The following is a 25,847-nucleotide window of genomic DNA, read 5'->3' as shown; positions in this document are numbered from 1 at the left end:
GGAGTACACGGTGATGTGTTAGGAACATTGCTTTGTTTTCTAATTTTTTTTTTTTTGAGACAGAGTCTTGCTGTGTTGTCCAGGCTGGAGTGCAGTGGTGCGATCTCGGCTCCCGGCAACCTCTACCTCCCAGGTTCAAGCGATTCTCCTGCCTCAGCCTCCCTAGTAGCTGGGATTACAGGTGGCTGCCGCCACACCTGACTAATTTTTTTTTTTTTTAATTTTTAGTAGAAATGGGGTTTCGCCATGTTGGCCAGGCTGATCTCGAACTCCTGACTTCAGGTGATCTGCCCGCCTCAGCCTCCCAAAGTGTTGAGATTACAGGGGTGAGCCACCGGTGCCCCGCCTTCTAATTGTTTTATGTGTTGCACATCTTGAAGACAGAGTAACCCTTCCTTTTCTGTTTTCCCCTTCCCACTTGTACTCTCCTCACCTCTTCCTCCAACCCACATTAAGCCCATATGCTCAGTAACCATTTTTTTGAATAAAGAAATTTCTCCTCTTTAATTCTTATTGTACTTCTATGAAGCTATCAAAAATATTCAAAGGCAGAGACCTAAACTTTTCCACTGTGCTCATGAGGTCATTACAGATACTTTGCTTGTTTTATTTAGTGCCTTGAAAGGAAGCTGGTAATTTCTTTGATGACAAAAATACCTAAAGGAGAAAATGTCATAAAAGACTTTGGGGTGGAGAGGAGGGCAGGTATAAAAATAAAATGACAAAGACAATGGAAGAATGGGAAAGGGAGGATGAAAAGAAGTCTTTTGTATCACTGGTATTTCAGGGTTTTACACCAGCAGTCTCTTCTATCAATGAAGACGTATTTTTGAGGTCTCTAATTATAATGGTTTCCTATGGCAGACACTATTAATTACCCTGCAAACAGCTATCTCCCTTCTTTTACTTGAACAGAATCCCATTTTTATCCTCTAGAGTGTGGCAATGTTACTCACATTAGGATGGGCCTTACAGAGGCCCCAGACCCCGTGTAGGGAATCTTATCCTTCCCCAGGCAGGGACTGGTTTATGAATGGTCATGTGACACAATTTTGGCCAATGAGAAGAGAAGGGACTCCCACAGGGGTCTTTTGGGAAATTTCCTTTGCTTTTCAAATATGACAGCAAGCTCCTTTTTCAGCTTCTGGTGTGCGTAGGTGAGGAGGTGATGCCTAGAACTATGGCAGCCTTTTAGGGGCCATGAGAGAAGCCCACCCAAAAGGATAAGCCAACACACTGAAGCTAGTGAAAAAGAAAAGCAAAAATAATCTTGAACCTTAACTTTGGTTAACCTCTGTGTTAATAAACTCTTGTTATATCTGTTAATACTGATGTAAATAAATGATTAGATAAACAAATGAAGAATAAAAAAATCTCCTGTGCAGAATAATCTCAAATAATGTATATAGCTACCCTGTCCTCAAGGAGATAGAATGTACCCCCGCATTCCCAAAGTGTGCACTACACGGAGTGGCTTCTTTCTGATAAGTACACTGGGTGGAGAGAAGGGTCACTGTACGGTAGAGAAGCCTGACAAACACGCCTCAGTCGGTGATCACGATTAACGTCAACAGTGATGTCATGGCCATAGTATGTACCTCTGACATCGTGTGATGAGAACGGCGCTTTATCTCTCTGGTCTTGTCTGATCTTTCCCAAACCCACAACTCTGTCTAATTCATGAGAGAAACATCAGACAACCCAAGTTGAAATATGTTCTAAACAAAATTTCTTGCCTGTGTACCTCAGAACTATCATGGAAAATTTGAGAAACTGTGACAAGAGGCACCCAAGGAGAAATGATTGCCAACTGAAATGTGGCATCCGAGATGAAATCCTGGAGGAGAAATAGGACATAAGGTAAAAAGAAAGAAAATCTGAATAAAATACGGACTTTCATGAACAACAATGCATCAATACTGGTTCATTAATTATGACAAATTTACCATACTCATGTAAGATGTTAATAATAGGGCAAAGTGGGCCTGGGATTTATAAGAATTTTCTGTAAATCTAAAACTATTTTAATATTAAAAGTTTATTTTAAAAATAGAGACATTGATATCAAGAATGAAAGGTTCACTTCTAATGAAAGGTCCAACTCCAGGTTCTATAGAGATTAAAAGAATAATATTATTAACAATTTTGTGCCAATATATTTGATAACAGATGAAAAAAATTGTTAAAAGACATAAAGCTCACTGAGGAATAAATAGGTAACTTAAAAATTCCCATGTCTCTTAAGGGCATTAATATCTAGTTAAAAATTTTCCCACAAAGAAAACTCAAGGCCCAGTTCTATTGGGAAATTCTGCCAAACAATTTAGGGAAAAATTAAACCAATTCTACACAAAATCTTCTAAAAAATGGAAGAGAAAGGTATGCTTCCCGACTATCTTTGTTATACAATGGAATACTATTTAGTCATAAAAAAGAGTGAATTTCTGTCATTTGCAGAAGCATGGATGGAACTGGAGATCATTACGTTAAGTAAACAAACCAGGCACAGAAAACCAATTATTGCATATTCTCACTCATAAATGTGAGCTAAAAAAGTGGACCTCATGGATGTAAGCAGTAGAATGATGGTTACCAGAAGCTGGGAAGGGTCACTGGGAAGGGTCAGACATGTGCAGTGAGGTTGGTTATTGGGTACAAACATAACAGTTAGATAGGAGGAGTAAGTTATATTGTTTGATAGCACAGTAGGGTGACTACAATTAACAATGATTTATTGTATATTTCAAAATAGCTGGAGGAGTTGAAATGCTGTCAGCACAAAGCAATGATAAATGTGTGAGGTGATGGATATCCTAATTACTCTGATTTGATTATTGTAGACGGTAAGCACATATCAAAGTATCACATGTACTCTACAAATATGTACAATTATTATATATCAATTAAAAAATAGAACTATATGATCCAGCAATCCTGTTTCTGGATATATGCCCAAAAGACATAAAAATATCAAAGAGATATCTGCACTCCCGTGTTCATAATTGACAAGCTATGGAATCAATTTGTGTTCACCAATGGATGAATGATAAAGGCAATGTGGATAGAACACTATTGAGCCTTAAAAAAGAAACTCCTGTCATTATGGATGGACCCGGAGAACCTTATGCTAAGAAAAATAAGCCAGGCATAGAAAAACAAATGTTGCCTAATCTCACTTACATGTGGGATCTAAACATGTTGAACTAATAGAAGCAAAGAATGAAGTGTGGTTGTCAGTGGCCTGGCAGGTGTTGGGAGATGGGAATGGGGAGATGTTGGTCAAAGTGTCCAAGGTTCAGTTAGACAGAATGAATAAGCTCTAGAGATCTACTATATAGTATGGTGATTACAGTTAATAATAATGTATTGCATACTTGAAAATTCCTATGAGAGTGGATCTTAATGTTCTTACCACAAAAAATGATAAGTATGTGAGGTGATGGATCTGTTAATTAGCTCAATTTAATAATTTTGCAATGTATACAAAGATCAAAACATCACATTGTACCCCACAAGTATATACAATTTTATTTGTCAGTTGTAACTCATAAAAATAAAGATTCTAGAACTAACATATGGGGCTAGCAAGGTTGCAGGATTTAAGATTAAAAATCAGTAATATTTCTACATACTAGCAACAAACAATCAGACATTGAAACTTTAAAATACACCATTTACATTTTATCAAAAATGTGAAATACTTTGAGGTAAAGGTGTGAAAGACTTGCTGTTGAAAACTGCATAACATTGCCAAAACAAGTTAAAGAAGACCTAACTAAATGGGGAGATATACCATGTTTATGGATTGAAAGACTCAATACTGTTGGGATGCTAATTATCTCCAAATTAATCTATGGTTTCAATGCAATTTTAATAAAAATTGCAGCAGGCTTTTTTTGGTGGGTGGGTAAAAATTGATAAACTGTGTTAAAATCCATATGGAAATGCAAAGTTCCAGAATAACAACTTTGAAAAATAAGAACAAAGTTGGAGGACTTACACCACCTGACTTCAAACTTATTATAAATTTATAGTAACCAAGACACAGTGCAGTATTAGCACAGAGACAAATAGATAAATGGAATACACTGGAAAGTTCAGAAATAGTCCACATGTATATAGACAAAAAATTTTGACAAAGGTACAAAGGCAATTCAGTTGAGAAAGGATGGTCTTTCCAACATATGATGTTGGAATAATTGAACATACACCTGCAAAAAGTTAACTTCAACCAATACCTCAAATCATGTACAAAAATAACTCAAAGTGGGTCATAGACCTGAATATATGATGTAAAATTATAAAAATTTTAGACTAAAACATAAGAAAATATTTGTGGCATTGAGTAGAGTAAAAATTTGTTAGATATAAACCAAAAGTATAATCCATAAAAGAAAAAAATTGTTAAATTGGACTGCATCAAAATTAAGAACTTTTGCTCTTCATAAGTCCCTGTAAGAGAATAAAAAAAAAAACCCAAAGACAGAGAAAAACTACTATTTTCCAATCACATATCTGATAATAGACTTGTGTATAGAATATATAAAGAAGGCTCAAAATTCAGTAATAAGAAGATAAACAATCCTAATTTTTATTTTGATTTTTACAATGTATTTATTTATTTATTTTGAGACAGAATCTCACTCTGTTGCCCGGACTGGAGTGCGGTGGCGTGTTTTCACTGCAACCTCCGCCTCCTGAGTTCAAGCAATTCTCCTGCCTCAGCCTCCCAAGTAGCTGGGATTACAGGCACCCGCCATCATGCCTGGTTAATTTTTGTATTTTTGTAGAGATGGAATTTCACCATGTTGGCCAGGCTGGTCTTGAACTTCTGACCTCAGGTGATCTGCCCACCTCAGCCTCCCAAAGTGCTGGGATTACAGGTGTGAGCCATTGCGCCAGCCACAATCCTAATTTTCAAATGGGCAAAAGATTTGAACCGACAATTCACCAAAAAGATATACGGATTATGGATAAGCACATGAGAAGATGCTCCACATCTTTAGTCATTAAGGAAATGCAAATTAAAACCACCATGAGGTGCCATTACACACTTACTACAATGGCTAAAATTAAAAAGGCCTGTCATGCCAGGTGACGATGTTGTGAAGCAGCTGAAACTCACATGCACTGCTGTGGAAATGCCAACTGATGCAACTACTTTGGAAAACAGTTTGGCAGTTTCTTAAAAGTTAAAAGTATCTCTACCACCAGTCATTCCAGCCTTACACACTTACCCAAAAGAGATGAAAACATATGTCCATACAAAGACTTGAATATGAATATTAATGTCAGCTGTATTTGTAATAGCCCTAAACTGTAAACAACTGAAATGTCCATGAACAGATAAATGGATAAACAAATTGTGTTTAGTACGTTGGAATATTACTGCACAATAAAAAAAGGAAAGGAGTATTGAATTAATGCATGCAACAACATGGATGAATCTCTAACAATGTAAGTGATAAAAGCCAGCTGAAATAGTACATTCTGCGTGCTACTAATTTTTATAAAATTCTAGAAAGGCTAATCTATGCTGACAGAAGGCTATTTAATGTATTGAGTGGGGGAGGGGATAGAGAGAGGAAAGGAGGCACAGGGAAAATTTGGAGGTAATGTATCTATCCATTATCCATTATTGCTTCTGGCGCTATTTTCATGTATGGTTACATATGCCAACATGTCAAATTACACACTTTAAATATATACAGTGCATTGTATTATAACTCAGTACCATTCTATTATTGGGAAATAATCACAGACACCATAAAAATTTATTTGTAAGGATGGTCATGGCAGAAATATTTATACTAGCATGAAAAAAATCAGAGGCAGATCAAACATCCAGTAGTAAGAGGATATAAAGTATTCTTCTATCATAAAAATAAGTATTACACATTTAGATAATATGAGATTTGTGATGAACTTTTATGGACACAGGAGAAGGCACATGTTAATGAAGAAAAGCAGGTTATAAAACCTTGAAATGGAATCCCAATTTAACCATCTTCTCCTCCTTACACCCACTTGTAGATAAAATTCTTGAAGGAAATGTACTAAATTGTCTATAGGCAGTAATATTATGAGTGGTTTTTATATTCTTATTTGTTCTTTTATCTCCTCCTATTTTCCAAATCTTTTTTTAAAAATCACACAAGTAACATTTTTACCCAGGAAATAACACTTTTTTTTTTTTTAAAGACAAAGAATTACCCAGATTGGTGACAATATTGACTCAAAAACCATCAACTGGATGTTTGCTCCCGTGTATGGCTGGATTCCCGCTTGTTCACTATGTCTGCAGTAGGTTACATTTTTGGTCACAGTGATTTATTCCCTCTCTGTAGGTGGAGGATGTTGGCGTTCTTAGTCATGTGACTTGCTTTAGCTAGCACAATGTTAGCAAACATGATGGAGGCCACATTGGAGCAAAATGCTTCAGATGCAGTTGTCCGGTTTGGCTTGGCTGCTTGTGCTCCTGCCTTCTGCAAGAGAAAGGCAAGATGTCTTCTCAGAATTGCTAACTTAAAAATTACACAATCTGACCAGGCGTGGTGGCTCATGCCTGTAATCCCAGCACTCTGGGAGGCTGAGGCAGGCAGATCACCTGAGGTGAGGAGTTTGAGACCAGCCTGGCCAACATGATAAAACCCCTGTCTCTATTAAAGATACAAAAAATTAGCTGAGCATGGTGGCACACCCCTGTAATCCCAGCTACTTGGGAGGCTGAGGCAGGAGGATCACTCGAACCCAGGAGGTGGAAGTTGCAGTGAGCCAAGATTGTACCACTGCACTCCAGCCTGGGCAACAGAATGAGACTGTCTCAAAACAAACAAAAAAACAAAACAACAAAAATTACACAATCTGTATATTTAGAAAAATGAGAGCTTTATTTTGTATCAAGGTCATATCCTGCAAGGTGGCTGTTCTGACAGGTTGGAGAGAGGAGTCTCCTGTTGAAACTATTAGCAGGAACTTCAAGGAAAGGAGAGGAAAGACAGGAGTTTAAGCTGAATAGGTTGGGCTTACATACATATTCAACAGGATATAGGAGGAGCTATGAATATTCATGAAAGGGGGTTGTACACATGCATGACAAGCACACTTGTGTTCCAAGTGACCCATGTTCACTTTGGGGTGGAGACTCAACATTTCAATGAATGACTGTTAGGCCCTGTATGTCAAAAGGTGATGTGGTCACTCAGTGTGTAGCCTCTGTAAACCGGCTGGAACCAGTCCATACACAGTGGTCTTTTTTTTTTTTTTTTTTTTTTTGAGATGGAGTGCCCAGGCTGGAGTGCAGTGGCACAATCTTGGCTCGCTGCAAGCTCCATCTTCTGGGTTCACATCATTCTCCTGCCTCAGCCTCCCGAGTAGCTGGGACTACAGGTGCTTGCCACCACGCCCGGCTAATTTTTTGTATTTTTAGTAGAGAAGAGGTTTCACCGTGTTAGCCAGGATGGTCTCAATCTCCTGACTTCGTGATCCGCCTGCCTCGGCCTCCCAAAGTGCTGGGATTACAGGCGTGAGCCACTGTGCCCAGCCATGCAGTGGTCTTCTTATCAGGAGAAAGTTATTGAAATCTGTCTCTTGTCCACTCAAAGCTGTAGTTATGGCTTGTGGAACAGGGGGTTATTTAGTCAGCATCTGGAGGTGGATGAGCTGTAATTGTTTCAATATTGCTTATCTTGAGGCCAGTGCTTATTCAACTGCTAGAGACAAAGAAAAACCTTGTGGTAGTTGGAACATGCTATATTCTTTAAGCGGAAGCTGTGTGACTTAACCTTGCCTGGCATGGCCTTAGGTTCTGTTTACAAATTGGCATCCCATTGCCACAAATAGTCTGTTCTTATGTCTTATCATTTACATTTTAACATTAATGACTGTCAGTGTTGTGTCTAAACTGAAAAAGGGGCTGGGTGTGGTGGCTCACGCCTATAATCCCCTAGCACTTTGGGAGGTTGAGGCAGGAGAATTGCTTGAGCTCAGGAACTTGAGACCAGCCTAAGCAACATAGCAAGACCCCATCTCTACAAAAACATTGAAAAATTAGCTGGGTATGGTGGTGCACACCTGTAGCCCAGTTACTTGGGAGGCTGAGAGAGGAGGAGAATTGCTTGAGCCCAAGAGGTAGAGGCTGCAGTGAGCTATGATTGTGCCACTGCAGTCCAGCCTGGGTGGAAGAGTGAGACCCTGTTTCAAACCACAAGGACAGCGAGAACAAAACTGTAAAAGGGAAAGGGCATCATGAGGCATGTGTGACCTCCCATCCCATCATGGTTAATAACTCTGTTTTTAAGGTTTCTTGCCCAAGGGGGGATCCCTTAAGTTGGTTGGAAGGCTTAGCATTTTAATTTTGGCTTACAGAATGAAGGGGCTGTTCCTTCACCTTGGGGCCCAAGGTGAAAAGGTATACAGAGCCAACCTGAAGACATTTCGACCCCTGGAGCAAAGCCATGGCTGACCTGCCGCCTTCATGTAACCAAAACAAGAAATTGAGGTTTGATGTGGTAGCCTCTGAGATTTTAGAATTGCTTGTAATCCAGCAATACATTTTTCTATTATAGATGATAATATCTCATAAAGCATAGCACAGCAGTGTGTTTACTACAAAATCTTGAATCTGGGTTAAGAGCATGCCCTAGATTCCACACCGTGGGGTAGAGGTGAATGGGTGAATGGGTGAGGACTTAGGGGCGGTGTTAAAAAATTCAGGAAGATGCCTCTAAAAGGCACTATTATGGGAGAAGGCAAATAGAACTTTGGAAATGGGGTGGTGGGATGAGAGAATGGGGTGAGACGGTAGAGATGGAAAAAAGTGCACGGGAAAGGCATAATGCAAGTTTGCATGCAGGCCTGGACAAGATGGAGAAAGAGAGGAAGATGCAGAGGAAGGAAGGCCCACGTAGTTCAAGAATAGTGCAGAAATGCTTTTCTCAGCCACCACTGGTGTCCTTTCTCTTCTTAAAAATGATGCTGGCATTACTTCTTTCTCAAGTGCACTTCTCACCTCATTTCCTTAGCCAGTAAGTGGAAAGTACTCCAATGTGGGTTTTGGTGAACGTGTCTGCAGCCCCAGCTGCTGCTGGGTGTACCAAGCTGCCCATGTTTCTTCCTTTCCAAACAAGGGCTTCAGAACTTTTAGGTTGTGATATGGTTTGGCTGTGTCCCCACCCAAAACTCATCTTGACTTGTAGCTCCCATAATTCCCACGTGTTGGTGTGGGAGGGACCCAGTGGGAGGTAATTAAATCATAGGGGCGGGTAATTCCCATGCTGTTCTCGTGACAGTGAGTAAGTCTCTCGAGATCTGATGGTTTTATAAGGGGAAACCTCTTTCACTTGGCTCTCATCTTCTCTTGTCTGCCGCCATGTAAGGTGAGCCTTTCGCCTTTCACCTTCCACCATGATTGTGAGGGCTCCCAAGTCACATGGAACTGTCAGTCCATTAAACCTCTTTTTACTTACAAATTACCCAACCTTGGGTATGCCTTTATCAGCAGTGTGAAAGCAAACTAATACAGATTGTGTTGTGTCCATGGCTTTTTCTGGGTACTTGCCTTTGAATTTTCATTTTTTCTTAACTTAGGGGTTTCCAAATCTTGGGTCTACTCTTTCCTCTTCTGTGTACGTAATTTCTCACAGGGAACATACCAACATCTTCAGCTTTGTATACACCACCTTTCTTCCTTTTTTGGAGAGTGAATAATTTGATGTCGTCAACCCAAGCAAGACACTTCACTGAACATAGAGATGTAGGTGGCAAGAATTTAAATTCATACCTAATAACCAGCTTGCTTTTTTTATACTTTAAAGACTTTTTTTTTTCCAAAAGAAAAAAATCTAATTATGCACAAGAGCAATTCACTCAGAATTAATTCACTAGGAATTAAATTGAAAAAAAAAAGGCAAGGATGTTAACAATCCTTTTAAAAATAATTCAAATTAGAAACACTAATTATAGGAACTCCTTTATATAACATGAAACACAGTTCTCTGAGGCATGGTGAAGAGGGCTGGCTGTAAAGCAAACTCTCAGAGAACAAAGTTTCTGATTTCTGGAGGAATTTGTTTGAACAAGGAATACAGTTTCCCTTGAGGAGTTACTGCTCAGATCTGTGATCACTGTCTGATTGTTTCTGGGGAGACCACAGGACATAGCATGACCGACATTTAATTCTGGGATCAGAGTCTAAGGGCTCACCATTTTGAACTTAGGAAGTCAGAAAGGAAAGAAGACAAATGTTTGGGTGGCTCCTCTAATCGCAGCCCTTCAGCATTCTCACAGAACAGGAGCATGCAGCGGGCGATAATAGCGAGATTTCTATCTGGGAGTGTTTCACCCAAAGCTTTGTTCTTTGTATTTCAGCAAGTTTTCTTGAGGACAGGCAAGGATTGGGATCTGAGGGCCATTTTTCTGACTCCTTATTAAGGTTTTATTTGGGCCTGGCTCAGTGGCTCACGCCTGTAACCCAAGCACTTTAGGAGGATCACCTGAGGTCAGGAGTTCAAGACCAGCCTGGGCAACATCTTTATTAAAAATAGAAAATTAGCTGGGTATGGTGGTGCACATCTGTAATCCCAGTTACTCGGGAGGCTGAGACACGAGAATCGCTTGAACCTGGGAGGTGGAGGTGGAGGTTGCCATGAGCTGTGATCACGCCGCTGTACTACAGCTGGGTGATAGAGTGAGACTCCATCTCAAGAAACAAAAAAGGTTGTATTTGCCGATTACTAGGCCAAAGGGCACAATCAAAGTGATAACAGTGCTTTTCAAACTGTTGGGTTGTGTCCCAGTTTTTGGATTGTGAAATCAAATTAGCACAACTCAATATGTAATTCTAAAAATCAGAATAGAATAGAAAATGCCAGACTGCATTGGATACATGCATAAGAAGTGTTATGGGCTAAATCATATCTCACGAATTCATATGTTGGAGTCCTAACCCCAGTAGCTCACAATGTGAACTTATTTGGAGATAGAGTTTTTAAAGAGGTAATTAAGGTCAAATAAGGTTATTACAGTGGACTCTATTCCAATATAACTGGTATCTTTATAAGAAAGGGAGATTAAGACACAAACGCCCATCGAGGGAAGACCATGTGAGAACACAGATTGAAGATGACCGTCTACAATCCCAGGAAAAAGGCTTCAGAAGGAACTACCCTTGCTGACACCTTGATCTTGGACTTCCAGCCTCCAGAACTGTGAGACAATCACTTTCTGTTGTTAGAGCCACCCAGTCTGTGATGCTTTGTTATGGAAGCCTGAGCAAACTAATACAAGGGGTAAGTATTATTTTGTGGAATTTAAATTTTTATTTTACATACACACATACACACACACTCATGCACACACACACACCCTTAAGATTTATAGCCTAAAAAGACTGAAAAATACTGGGTTAGAATGAGCCCACAGTGTTTCCATATTCAGGGAGCAACCAGAGAGATGGTTTACACTCATCCAGGTGAGGACAGTGAAGACAGGAAGTAAACGCTCACTATCAGAGCAAGCAAGGGCTGCCTGTTTCTCCCTCAGTAGAAAGACAAGACTTGACTTGGTAGAGGGAAATCTCCTATTCCCGTATGTGAAATTCAGTGTTTCCTGTTTCACCAGTGCCAAAAAAAAAAAAAAAAAAAAAAAAAAAAAAAAAAAATTGTGTGTTAGAACAGAGCAACAATCTATAAATGAAAATTATTCATACTGATTTTGTTAAAGGGAGCCACTTATTACACAGTGAATTCCAGTTCCATTTGGAACTTACCCAAGAGCCTAGAAGAAAGCAAGAAAGTTTACGAGTTAGTGAGTCTAAGTGTCTTAAAACCCATGCCCTGAAATTCACCTTTATTCACAGGAAAACTCCTCTGGCCCTCATTCAATCTCTTTATTCTTATTTTAGACCCTAATAGTTTAAAGAGAAGTATTATTTTAAATTTAAAACATGTGAAAAGCTATTGTATTTGTTGGCCAAAATCCGGGTGGAGTCTTTCCTTTAGTTCCAGCGAATTCTTGGGGATGAGATAAATGTTGTAGGATGCCTGCAGACATAGATTCCTTGGAGAGTCATTTTGCTCTCTTTATTTTCGTTCAGAAATTATAGTACATCTTTCAGGCTGGGCACAGTGGCTCACGCCTGTTATCCCAGCACTTTGGGAGGCCGAGGCGGGCGGATCACTTGAGGTCTGGAGTTCGAGAGCAGCCTGGCCAACATGGTGAAACCCTGTTTCTAGCAAAAATACAAAAATTAGCAGGGCATGGTGGCGTGTGCCTGTAATCCCAGCTATTCAGGAGGCTGAGGAAGGAGAATTACCTGAACCCGAGAAGCAAAAGTTGCAGGGAGCCGAGATCGTGACATTGCACTCCAGTCTGGTCGGCAAGAGTGAAACTCCACCTCAAAAAAATACATCTTTTAGCTGTAATCACACAGATCTCTGCTCTGTTGGTGAGATCATTTATGCTCGCATGAGTCTAAGCAACACACGAGCAACCAACTTGTAAGGGAGTCTGAAACTGGGATCTGCTCAGAAGGAGGGAAAAGCTGGAACTTTCAGGGCCTCTCTTGGGGCAAATGTGACTGACAGCTACAGCATCTAATCACATCTCCGTGACTAGGCCTGCCCATTTTTGGTCTTTGGGACAGATTTCTTGCACAGGCTTTGCAAGCATCTATGTGTTGAATTTCTTGCAGTGCTGTGGAATTTCCGTCTCTGAACCAGGTACGTACGGTTCTTATTCCTTAAATACAACATCTATCTGGGTGTTAATTTGTTCTTTTTTTTCCCCCAGAGTGAGAAGGGGGAATTATAAATGGTGAGAAGTAGCACTAGGCTTTTAAAAGGGAATTTGGTCCAGCGTCTCTCAGAATAAACAACCAGAATTCTAGCATCCTCATTCTATCATACCAATTCGACATATTTCACACATACCCAGCAGTCTGATTCTCTAGTTCACAGCAGACTGGAACAGTAAATTGGAAAATCGAGCATACTGACAAGAGCAAAGACAACATCTAATGGAATAATCAGAACAGTGACAACCAAAATATTACAGCTAGACTTAACAACCCGGGAAGGCATCTCCTGGGGCCATTTAGTGTGGGAAGAACCCACCCTGCATACCTCGGTAGCCACTGAGGGCACGATGGTGTTTCAGACCCAAAGACACCTTTGAGTAATCAAGAAGGAAAGCCATGACGCCACTGAGTAATGCCAAAGACTCTCTATTTGGCCAAAATTTAGTCAGGCTCCTCCAAGCCCTCTTTTCAACTAGGCTTCGGCCTTGGCCACTGTTCTTGCTAGGCCTGCCTTGCCCAGTTGTAGCAAGAATCCTGCTAAGTCCGTTTAGACAGAGTCCCCCAACCTTTGCTATCTGATCACCCTGGCCTGCCTTCAGCAAGCATCCTGTTAAGTCAGTTTAGAGAGTCCTCATACCCTTGGTGTCTCCTCGCAGTAATTTCCCTTCCACTGACCTTATCCCCTGCTCATCTGGCTGTAAATCCCCAGATGTCTTCGCTATATTTGGCGATGAGCCTAATCTCCTTCCTCTATTGCGGTAGTCTTGACACAAATTGCAATAATCCCAATAAAGTTTTAACAAGTGTCAGAATAATTTTTTTCTTCAGTAGTAATCAAGAACATAAACTCATTGCAGCAGCTTCAATGCAGATGTTTCAGCTATTTGCTGTCCCAGTTCCAGGAAATATAGACGATAGCTCCTGCCCATTTTCCTCTGGATAGTACAAACCTGAAAGAAGAGCTAAGATAATTATTATTTTACTTGGTTTTTCCAAAGGCAAGGGTGTGTAAGTTGTTGACAAGAGTCCCCAGCTGAACCTAGCCCACACCTGTTTGGCTTGTGTCTTGCTCTTGTGTAGAGCTGTGTCCCCAGAAGGGATGCCTTTTTTTAATCTTTGCAGAAGCACTCTCAGTTCACCGAAGTGTGCACCTGTTGGGCCCATTCCCCTGGAGGGTTGCATTTAAACACCGGTTCCAGATGTGTTTTGGAAAAATAGAACACAAGTAAAGGAATGGGTAAGACAGGGAAAAAGATTAATTTGCTCACACACATTCAGTATCAAATCAACTGTAACTAAAAGAACAATAACTATCTGCAAGTTGAGTCATCTACCTGCAGGGCAGTGCTTCTCAAATCTCAGTGTGCATCAGAATCACCTGGAGGAGCAGATTCCTAGGTTAAATCTCAACTTTCGCTGAATTCATTTGCACTAGACTGGGGCCCCGGGACCTGTGTTTTAAATAAGTACTGATATGACTTAGGCGCCCGAGGCTCTTGGACCATACTTTGGAAATCACTGTCTGGAAAGACTGTAGGATCCACTTAGGCGGAAAAATAAAACAAAAAACCCTGCTGTTTTGGTTTATGGGAACACCTTAGTAGGCAGATTTTGGTTGTCCACCTCTGTGGCGAGAATTTGGAAGAGGAGATGTGAGCAAAGACAGTACTGCATTGTTATGTGTGATCAAGCAATAAGAATCTAGAATTGCTAGAAGTTTCTTCTTCTTCCTCTTCTTCTCCTTCTCCTTCTTCTTTCTTCAACAAGGTCTTGCTCTGCTACCCAGGCGGGAGGCAGTGGCATGATCATAGCTCACTGCAGCCTTGAACTCCTGGGCTCAAGTGATTCTCCTGCCCCGGTCTCTCTAAGTGTTGGGATTACAGGTATGAGCCATTATGCCCAGCCTAGAAGCTTCTTAAAAGTGGAAGAGACTCTCTCATGAGAGAGGAGGAGCCCAGTGACCTGGTAGGAGGCCAGAACCAGAGGAAAACATGGGCTGAGCAAAGTTCCCAGTGGTGGGAGTAAACAAGAAACTTTTCAGAACTGTGATGTTGCATATTTAGGTTGTTTACCGTTATAAATCATAATGCCCTTCAATCGCCCTCCAATCCCCAGTAAATCTGTTATACAAACTGGTCTTGGACCAGAAGTGGGCGAGGAGGTGATGGGTCTGCGGGGAGAGTGCACTGAGAGGGAACTGAGAGCCTTAGCTGGGAGGCAGGAAGGCAGGGAAGCTGGCTGAAGCAAGCCCCAGTGAAAGCAGGGAGGAACACACCCTTTCTCGCCAGAGGTACTAAAGCAGTGGTGTCTTACCATTTCTGCTCAGGTGCCTCTATCAGTAAAGAAAAATTTGGGGCCTGGATATTATAGTCCATTTTATGGAATTGACTGATTCTACATTAAGTTTGCTCAATGTGAGGATGATGAGAATGAAGATCTTTATGATGACTTACTTCCACTTAACAAATAGTAAATATATTATGATTTTCATAACATTTTCTTTCCTCTAACTTACTTTATTGTAAGAATACAGCATCTAATACACAGAACATACAAAATTAGTATTAATCAACTGTTTATTTTATTGGTAAGGCTTTCAGTCAACATAGGCTACTGGTAGTTAAGTTTTTGGGGAGCGAAAGTTATAGACAGATTTTAGACTGCATGGCGAGGTCAGCCCTCCTAACCTCCACGTTATTCAAGGATGAACCGTGTAACTATATAACACATATAAGATGCATGCTACTGTACGAATATATTATTGGCATTACAAAAAATATGTAAAAATAGAGGGTAAAAATAAGAAATCAGAATAAAAGTTCTAATAATGTACTTTTGTACCCCAGTCAACTGAGTTAAGTAGCCATGGAGCACATGGACTGTATATTGAAAAGCCTGATCTTATCCTAAGTGAACTAACACAGTCACAGAAAATCAAATACTGCATGTTCTCACCTATAAGTGGGAGCTAAACATTGAGAACACGTGGACACAAAGAAGGGAACAACAGACACCGGGGCCTGTTTGAGGGTGGAAAGTGGGAGGAGAGAGAAGATCGAAACACTACCTACTTGGTACTCTGCGTCTTACCAGGTGATGCAATAATCTGTCAACAAAACCCCAGTGATACGCAATTTACTTTTATGACTAACCTGCACCTACTAGGCACAGGTACCCCTGAACCTAAAATAAAAGTTAAAAAAAAAACACACACACACACATTAGTTGATTAATTAATTAAAAAGAAAGTAGGGGAAGCACAGCCTTTACTGTTATATGAATAGGGCCTGTTTAGTTACCATACACTTGGATTACTCAGCCACCCAAATTGAGAAGGGTTTCATGATTAGACTCAATGTTGGGGTTAAAGCATGGTGCTTTTTGTGCTTCTCAAACATTGGTCTGTAGATCTTGTCAGAAAGCAAGCCCAGGAGAAAAATACCTCAATTATAACAAATCATGATCATGAATGAAAAGGGAGGGGAAAACCTCAATAACTTCCTCAGGGCAGCAACTTTAAGACACTCCATTCTTGTAGCTAAGCATTAGCTCACAGCTCTTGATCAGGAATCCCTGGATTCTCATGAAGACAAGACCAGGACGTCAAGAGAGGTGGCTGATATGGTTAGGCTTTGTGTTCCCAGCCAAATCTCATCTTGAACTGTGATCCCCAGGTGTTGAGAGACCTGGTGGGAAGTGAGTGGATCGTGGGGGTGGTTTCCACGATGTTATTCCCGTGATAGTGAGGGAGTTCTCACGAGATCTGATGGTTTTATAAATGCCAGTTTCCCCTGGCCTTTTCTGTCTTTCCTGCCACCTTGTGAAGAAGTTACTTGCTTCTCCTTTGCCTTCCGCCATGATTGTAAGTTTCCTGAGGTCTCCCCAGCCATGTGGAACTGTGAGTCAATTAAACCTCTTTTGTTTATAAATTACCCAGTTTCAGACGGTATCTCTATAGTGGTGCAAGAATGGGCTAATACAGTACCCACACCGAAAGATTGGAGGTGATACCTTTTACCAGGGCTCTGGGTCTCAGCTTTTGGGCACCTTGCTTTTGTTTGTTTATATTTATTTATTTTTATTGTGGTAAAATATATATAACATAAAATTATCCATTTTAACCATTTTAAAGTGTCGTTAAGTACATTCACAATGTTGTGCAACTGTCACACTACCTATCTGGTTCTAAAACTTTTTCATCACCTTAAACAGAACTTCCGTATCCATTAAATAGTAACTCCCCATTCCCTCTCCTGTGATCCCAATAACCTCTAATCTACTTTCTGTCTTTATGGATTTGCCTACTCTAGGGACCTCAAGTAAATGGAGTTATATGTTATTTGTCTTTTTGTGTCTGGCTTATTTCACTTAGCATAATGTTTTCAAGGTTTGATTATGTTGTAGCATGTGTCAGAACTTCATTCCTTTCTTTGGCTTAATAATATTTCATTGTATGGATAGACCATATCATGTTTATCCATTCATCTGTTGATGGACACGGGTTGTTTCTTCTACCTTTTGACTGTTATGAATAATGCTGCAATGACCACTGGTGTACACGTATCTGGTTGAGTCACTGTTTCCACTTCTTTTGGGTAAGGAATGGGATTGCTGTGTCATATGGTAATTCTATGTTTAGCTTTTTGAGGAACCACTAAACTGTTTTCCACAAAGCCTGCACCATTTTAAATCCCTACCAGAAACGTATGAAAGTTTCAGTTTCTTTACATGCTCTACAATATTTGTTCATTTCAATTTTTAAAAATGGCATCCATCCTATTAGGTGTGAAGTGGTATCTCACTGTGGTTTTAGTGTGCATTTCCTTAATGACTAATGACATTGAGCATCTTTTATGGGCTTATTAACCATTTATGTAACTTCTTCGGAGAAATGTATTCTCAAGTCCTTTGCACATTTTTAAATTGAGTTGTTTGTCTTTTTGTTGTTGACTTATAGGGGTTCTTTACATAGGATACTAAACCCTTGTGAGATAAGTAATTTGCAAATATTTTCTCCCAATCTGTAGGCTGTCTTTTCACTTTCTTGATAATGTTCTTTGATGAACAAAAGTTTCAGATTTTGATCAAGTCTAGTTTATTTATGTTTTCTTTTGTGGCTTGGGTTTTTGGTGCCATGTCTAAGATGCCATTGCCAAATTCAAGGGCTCAGAAATTTACCTCTATATTTCCTTTGAGGAGTTTTATTGTTTTAGCTGTTATATTTAGGTCATTGATCTATTTTGAGTTAGCCTTTTTATATGGTGTAAGATAAGGGTCCAACTTCAATTCATTCTTTTACATGTGAAAATTCAGTTGTTCCAGCACCATCTGTTGAAGAGACTGTTATTTTCCTATTGAATGGTCTTGGCATCCTTGTCAAAAATCAATTGGCCATATATGCATGGATTTATTTTTGGACTCTTAATTCTATTCCATTGGTCTATATGTCTATCCTTATGCCAGTACCACATTGTTTTGATTACTTTTGTTTCATAAGTTTTGAAATTGGGACTTGAGCCCTCTGATTTTGTTCTTTTTTTAAAGAGTATTTTAGCTATTCAGAGCCCCCTTGCAATTCCATATAAATGTGAAGATCAGTTTTTCTATTTTTGCAAAACAGTTTGTTGCAATTTTGACAGGGAGTGCTTGGAATCTGTAGATCACTTTGGGTACAGCTCTGTTTTTTTTTTTTTTTTTTCCTGGCCTATTAGAATTATTGGGAAGGCTCCTTACCTGGTTCCAGAGGTGCTAACCTTGAATCTCCTTAGCCAGGAGGCTTAATAACTTCTCAGCACTCTGTACATGGTAAGGTTGGAGCAGGCAAACCAGTCAGAATGTTCATTGCCTATCTTCTCCCAGAGCTGGCTGAACACATCATTCAAAATACCAACACATCTCTCTTGCATTTGTTCCAGCCTGGAGACCACACTTTAGATCCCACTGTCTTAGTGGGTTGATGAATCAGCATCCAATTGAGGAACTGAAATTGGACCAGCTGGGTGTTTACAAGCTCAATTGGAAAGCAGACATTGAACTAGCTCTTAGATTTCCAGTAAGTTTTCCCCTTTTGTGAATGTACTTTATCACTTTTGTAGTTAAATATATTTTGCAGCTCATATATATACATACATATATATATATAGGCTAGGAATGCATTCAGTTGCATGTAACAGAAGATTTATTTTTTTCACACAATGGAAGTCCAAAGGTAGGTGGCTCTTGGCATTAGTTCAGGCACTCAAAGATCTCAGTGCTGGCATCCTTGCAGTACTTTTTGTCTTTCCCTCACGATCTCAAGATGGCTTCACCACTCCAAATATCACATCTACCTTCACAACAGGAAATGGTGGGAGAAGCACCCCAGAGCTTATGTCGAGAAGATAGAAGCTTTCCAGGAAGCCCTAGAAGATTTCCCATTATCTTTTGTTAATTAGAATTGTATCCCATGGCTCTCTGTAGGTGAAAAGGAACTGGAACCTTAGGGAACAGGATTGTCATGATTGGCTTTAACCAATCCTGCTCCATTGCCTGAAGCCGAGCACATCACCTTCCTAAATACAATTGGAATTTTGTTGGCAAGGAATAAGGAGCAGCAAGATATCAGTGTACTACTTAGGCATATACACTTATGTGGTTATTTTATTATCTATTTTCTTAAGCACTTTCTACCTCTGAGGGCCTATTCTCATCCCAGATATTCTAAGAATATAGAATAACCAAAAATTGTCTCGTCCTATCTATTTTCCATTTGGTCCTGGATGGTGGCTTGGTGCATACTGAAGTTAGTTGTAGAGATGGCAGGATGTGGCCTTAGGCTGTAAACAAATGTGAGGAGGCTTACAGGCACTGTGTCTTTAAGGCCCCGAGTTCACACTGTTCATGATATGTTTCCTAATTATTTCCTTTAAATGTTGAAAGCGCTTTCTTTTCTTGCCCTTTAGGGGAAAAAACCAAGTTTCAAAAAAGCATCTCACCAATGATTCAATCAAAGAAATGTCATTAATGAGAAGACAGAAAAAAAAAAAATCCTCCAACATTGTATTTGGGTAGATTTCAAAAGTTAATTTGTATTTCAAAATGTGAATGTAAATTAAAAGGCTAAATACTTGAAAGTCAAAAATATTCCTTATTTGACATTAAAGTCAGTGAATTGATCACATTTGCTGAATGTAGCTAGTAAAAAGTGCTAATTTATGGCTAAGTAATTAAACAGGGAGACAGATGGAGAATCGAATGAGTTTTCTTCACATTCAATTTGCATACTGTTTCTGATGGTGCATACTCTTATTGCTCTGTGTGGTGCCCTCCAGTATTAGAAGAACATAAAGAGCTATTTATGTCAGCTTTGCTCAAGCAACCCCAAAGAAAGAAAAGGGGAATTATATCAAGTCCTAGACTTAGATAAAATACAGAGCTCAGTTAGATGTTCTCTTCTGTTTCTTGCTCATTCATCATTTTTGCTTCCATTTCATAGTGGGTAGAATAGGCAGCTGTCAAATAGTGGAATTTTCTCCTTTCTCCATTGTATTATGGAAAACGCCATGGTCTGGGAATCAGAAGATGGTCTAATTTTAGCTTTCTCAGTAACTAGTTGTGTGACATTGGACAATTCTGTTCTCTCCAGTCGTAGTTGCCTCATTTGACATTTGAGTTGAATGTTGCCTAGATTATTTCTAGGCAGTATGGCACAGTGGAGAAAGCAAGGACTCTAATTTTGATCTTGGATCAACCACCTACCAGCTGAGTGATCTTGGATAACTTAGTTTAGCCACTCTGTGCTGCAGGTTCTTATTAGCAAAATGAGGATGTTTGGTGATCATTTTATGCAAAGCCCTTAGAATAGTGCCTGGAATATAAGCACCCCTCGATGTTAGCTGTTTTGTTTGTTATCTCTAAGATTCCTTAGTATGCTAAGAATCCTCGAGTCTGTGTTAAAGCATGAAGGAAGGTGACCTAATGACAGCTAATCCAGCTTGCTTGCACCCTGTGTCAGACTTGTAATTTCTAGAAATTACCATCAGAGATAATTTAACTATCAGGACCTTACTTGCACTCCCTTGATGATACCGAGTCACCAGAGGGAAAGATTTCAATGCCTTCCAGGCCATGCCAGTGCTCACATGCGCTAGGGTGGTACTGGCTGGGGGAAGTGGTCCATCAGCCAATGCTGTGCTCAGAGTTGTTTTGATAGTTGCTGGTAGCACTTGCAGAAGGGAACCGTGACCCTCTCCTCCATCTCCCATGCCTTCAGTTCAACAGAGAGGACCTGGAAGTCAATATCCCTGGCACTGGCATTAAGAGATACAACTCTGGTTTTGCCACCTGCTCTCCACTTCCACCTGAGCTCTGCTCTAGCTGCACAGAGCTCGCTCTGAGCTCCAGGCTCCTGCTAAGCTAGACCACCATCAACTCCCTCCAGCTGACTTCATGATAACCTACCGTGATCTCATCGGCCACAAAGAGGTATCCTCTGACTTTTACAAAGATCCTGGAGATCAGGGACAGGCTGTGTCTGGAGGTGGAGGGGAAGATGGTCAGTAGGACAGAGGGTAACATTGAAGACTTGCCCATTAGTGAGAATGCCTCCACTGAAGACCCCTACGGTAAAGATATAGAAAGCACAGTAATTGATGCTGTTGTTATCATCATGAACCATCACTTGCCAGAAACCAGCTCCACAAAAGAAGACTACAGGAAGTACATCAAAGATTACATGAGATGAGTCAAAGGCAAACTTGAAGAACAGAGACCATAAAAAGTAAATCTTTTATGACAGACTGCAGAACAAATCAAGCACATCCTTGCTAATTTCAAAAAGTACCAGTTCATTATTTGTGAGGACATGAATCCAGATGGCATGCTGGCTCTACTGGACTACCATGAAGATGATGTGACCCCAGATATGATTTTCTTTAAGGATCATTTAGAAATGGAAAAATGTTAACAGATTTGGCAATTGCTTTGGATCTATCACCTGTCATTGTAACTGGCTACCACTTGTCATCCACACAACACCTTTGAAGACAAATGGAACTGATGTCACCTTGAGCACTTTATTTTGACCATGATTTATTTGGAGTGGAAGCATTGTTTCTGAGGGGAAAAAAAAAAAAAGAAAAGCATACCATATATAGGTTGTCTAAAAATAAAATACATTTAAAGTTAAAAAAAAATACAACTCTGTGACCTAGACTGGAGCTGTCAGCTACCTCTCTCCCACCTACATATATACTCACATGGAGCTCTGCGAAGGAGAGAAGCAAAATTTCTTTATAATTTTTTAGAGGTTTGTTTATTTATTTATTTACCTTTCACTGGATTTTTTATTTTATTTTATTTATTTATTTATTTTTGACAGAGTCTTGCTCTGTTGCCAGGCTGGAGTGCAGTGGCACAATCTGGGCTCATTGCAACCTCTGCCTCCTGGGTTCAAGTGATTCTCCTGCCTCAGCCTCCTGAGTAGCTGGGACTACAGGCACATGCTTCCATGCCCATCTAATTTTTGTATTTTTAGTAGAGACAGGGTTTCACCATGTTGGCCAGGATGGTCTTGATCTCTTGACCTCGTGATCTGCCCGCCATATTTAACCAGTCATAGATAGAGAAGACCCAATGATGAGGTGCAAATGGTTTTACAATCCATTTCATTTTCACTTTTGTGGTGTAGCCAGTTGTTTGGGATTACAACAGTACTAAAATCTTTAAAAATAAAGCTCTTCTCATGCCTGTAATCCTAGCACTTTGGGAGGCAGAGGCGGGCAGATCACTTGAGGCCAGGAGTTTGAGAGCAGCCTGGCCAACATGCAAAACCCTATCTCTACTAAAAATAAAAAAATTAACCAGGTGTGGTGGTGCATGCCTATAATCCCTGCTACTTGGGAGGCTGAGGCACAAGAATCACTTGAACCCAGGAAGTGAAGGTTGTGGTGAGCTGAGACCATGCCACTGTGCTACAGCCTGGATGACAGAGTGAGACTGTCTCAAAAGAAAAGAGGGCTCTAAAAGATGTCCATGATGGACATCACTGTCTGGCAAGCAGGACCCCTTGTTCTTCCAAAAGTACCTTGATGTACTTCTTATTGTTTTAATGTAATGACAGATCAAGGTGCTCTGTCCTTCCCTACCCAAAAATTGCGAACTGGTTCCCAATTAGGCAACTTGGCTTCTACTCTGACTTTAAATCTCATGCAAAGTGACATAAGAATGGGTGTTGGGCATTCTTCATTTGTGTCTCTTTCTCCGCTCTCCAGCTATCCACCTTACTTGGTGTCCTGCAAGGTTCATGTTTATGGATTACATCGGAAGGCTTCCTTAACCTCTGCTTCCATTTGGGTTTGGCCGACGGAAGGCACTGGCTGAAGATGAGAAGGTAGAAGAGTGAATTGGGGATGTTTTTCACCTTCTGCCCTCTCTGCTGGGCACAGTAGGTTGGTTCTTTCCCTCTCCTAATGCCTCAGCTTCATATGGTAACCCTAAAAATTAATAAATCCTTTTCCAGTTTAGTACTATCATAGAACAGCAGGCTTGGTTATTGCTCTTTGAAAATCAGTGTCAATGTGAGTTGAAATCTGTCTAGAAGAAAAAAAACCCAAAAATAATATTTTAAAGCTTTGTATTCAGAAATCAGGTTAGGAGCTAAAACAATAAAAATTAAAAAAAAAATGTTAAAGGCTGGACGTGGTGGCTCACATCTGTAATCCCAGCACTTTGGGAGGCCAAGGTGGATGGATCACCTGATGTCAGGAGTTCAAGACCAGACTGGCTAACATGGTGAAACCCTGTCTCTACTAAAAATACAAAAATTAGCTGGACATGGTGTTGCATGCCTGTAATCCCAGCTACTCGGGAGGCTGAGGCAGGGAAGTTGATTGAAGCCAGGAGACGGAGGTTGCAGTGAGCCGAGATCATGCCACTGCACTCCAGCCTGGGCGACAGAGCAAGACTGTCTTAAAAAAAAAAAAAAAATTATGAGCTGCAGTTACTTTAAAAAAAAAAAGAGAATTCATTTATAAGTTTATAATAAACCAATAAATTTATTAATCTCTTGGTAGATATTTTCATTTATCTAAAAGTATTTTCTTGTGTGATTTCTTCTTTGATTCATTGGTTCTTTAGTTGTATTAATTTTCATATTTATGTAAATTTCCCAAATTGCCTTCTGTAACTGATTTTTAATCTCATTGCATTGTGGTCAGAAAATAGGCATTTCTTATTTCAGCCCTTTTAAGCATATCAAGGTCTTATTTTACAGCTTAACGTATAGTCTTTCCTGAATAAATTTCCATGTGTGCTTTAGAAGAATATGTGTTGTTCTCTCATTGGGTGCATTGTTCTATAGATGTCTGTTAGATCTAGTTGTGTTATAATGTTGTTCAAGTCTTCTATTTCCTCATGGATTATGTATAGTTGTTCTACCTATTTTGAAGTCTCCAAATATTATTGTTTTTGAAATAAATATTATTATCTATTTCTCCTTTCATATCTGTTCCTTTTGTCTGATTTTGCTTCATGTATTTTGAGGCTCCGTTGTCAGGTGCATATATGTTTATAATTGTTATGCTTTCTTTATGGATTGTTGCAAACCTTTGCCTAATTTCTAGAGTTCTGAAAAAGTTGATACTGACTATTGTTGCTAGGCTGGCTTTCTTTCTTTCTTTCTTTCTTTCTTTCTTTCTTTCTTTCTTTCTTTCTTTCTTTCTTTCTTTCTTTCTTTCTTCCTTCCTTCCTTCCTTCCTTCCTTCCTTCCTTCCTCTTCCCTTCTTTCCTTTTTTCTTCTTTCTCTTCCTTCCTTCCCTCTCTCCTTCCCTCCCTCCCTCCTTTGTTCCTTCCTGCCTTCTCTTCTTCCTTCCTTCCTCCCTCCTTCCCTCCCTCCCTCCCTCCCTCCCTCCCTTCCTCCCTTCCTTCCTTCCTTCCTTCCTTCCTTCCTTCCTTCCTTCCTTCCTTCCTTCCATCCTTCCTTCTTTCTTTCTTTTTTTTGTGTGTTCTTGTTGTTTTTGTGGAGAAGCAGCTTTTTGGAGATCCTTACTCTGCCATTCCTGGTGATGTCTCTCTGCAGTTTCTAATAAGAGAAAGTCTCTAAGAGTTTCAAATAGAAGTATACATTTATGTTGTGTGTTCTTGGAAAGACCTTTTTTTTTTAGACTCGCTTTTACATAAAATAAGAAAACAATTAGTAAACACTGGGGTAAAATAAACTTTAGCATAATTAACAACTACTAAACTGGCCATTTTTACATGAACATATGAGGTGTGACATGAATCTGAAAACTGATCCAACTAGTAGGCATCATTTCAACGTCACTAGAAGAGTCAATCTGATGAGTCTCTGTCAATGTTGACCATCTTGACCATTGTTACATTTTGGGTGCTATTTATTAATCTGTGGTTCTTTGGATTCGTCTCACAGAGTACAGATGTTAGGTATAGACTTTATCTTTCTTAAAATATGAATGGTTATGATCTTATCCCTTTCAACAGTAGAGATGTTTGATGAAGATTTGTATCTACCATGTGTTATTCATATAAACATTCTGCATAAGTAGAAGTTCACTGGAGGGTCACTTTGATTTTTTTCCAAGACCATTTATATACTCCAAAGATGAGTAATGAACTAATAGAGAACAATTACTGACTAAAATATTAAATAAAACTGGACATGAAAAAGGAAGTCCACATGAAATCCAAGGTGTTGCCAATAAAATTAAGAAATGCTAAAAACAGTCGGCAACTTTGTAATAGCAATGTTAACTTTTCTTCCCAAATAACTAGTAGGTACTTAGATTTTCTTTTTAAGTATTGGCTAAAAAGCCCAAATTACCTGAATTTCCTTTGAACTTTTTGTCTTTCATACATGGACCTTGCCACATTTTTGGTCATATCATAATTATTTTGTTGCTTTTATTTCCCTCTTAGGTTGCATGGGCTTCAGTAGCATGGGCTGTGCCAGTCATCTATTTTTCTTCAAGGACACCAAGCACAACATTTTGCACACAATTGGTATATTTAAAAAACGGGTCTTGCATTCAGGAAATCACACACTAAAAACAAGAAG

General features: G+C 39.7%; 1 pseudogene; it reads left to right on the top strand.

Annotated features, from left to right (window-relative positions):
- Positions 1-21,223: 21,223 nt before the first annotated feature.
- On the top strand, positions 21,224-21,873 carry LOC100426946 (translationally-controlled tumor protein-like; annotated as a pseudogene).
- Positions 21,874-25,847: the final 3,974 nt, after the last annotated feature.

Source organism: Macaca mulatta, chromosome 3, assembly GCF_049350105.2.
Source record: "Macaca mulatta isolate MMU2019108-1 chromosome 3, T2T-MMU8v2.0, whole genome shotgun sequence".
In the NCBI taxonomy this organism is placed as follows: Eukaryota; Metazoa; Chordata; class Mammalia; order Primates; family Cercopithecidae; genus Macaca; species Macaca mulatta.
The sequence above is the reverse complement of the archived record's forward strand: the minus strand, read 5'-3'. Positions and strand labels throughout refer to the sequence as shown.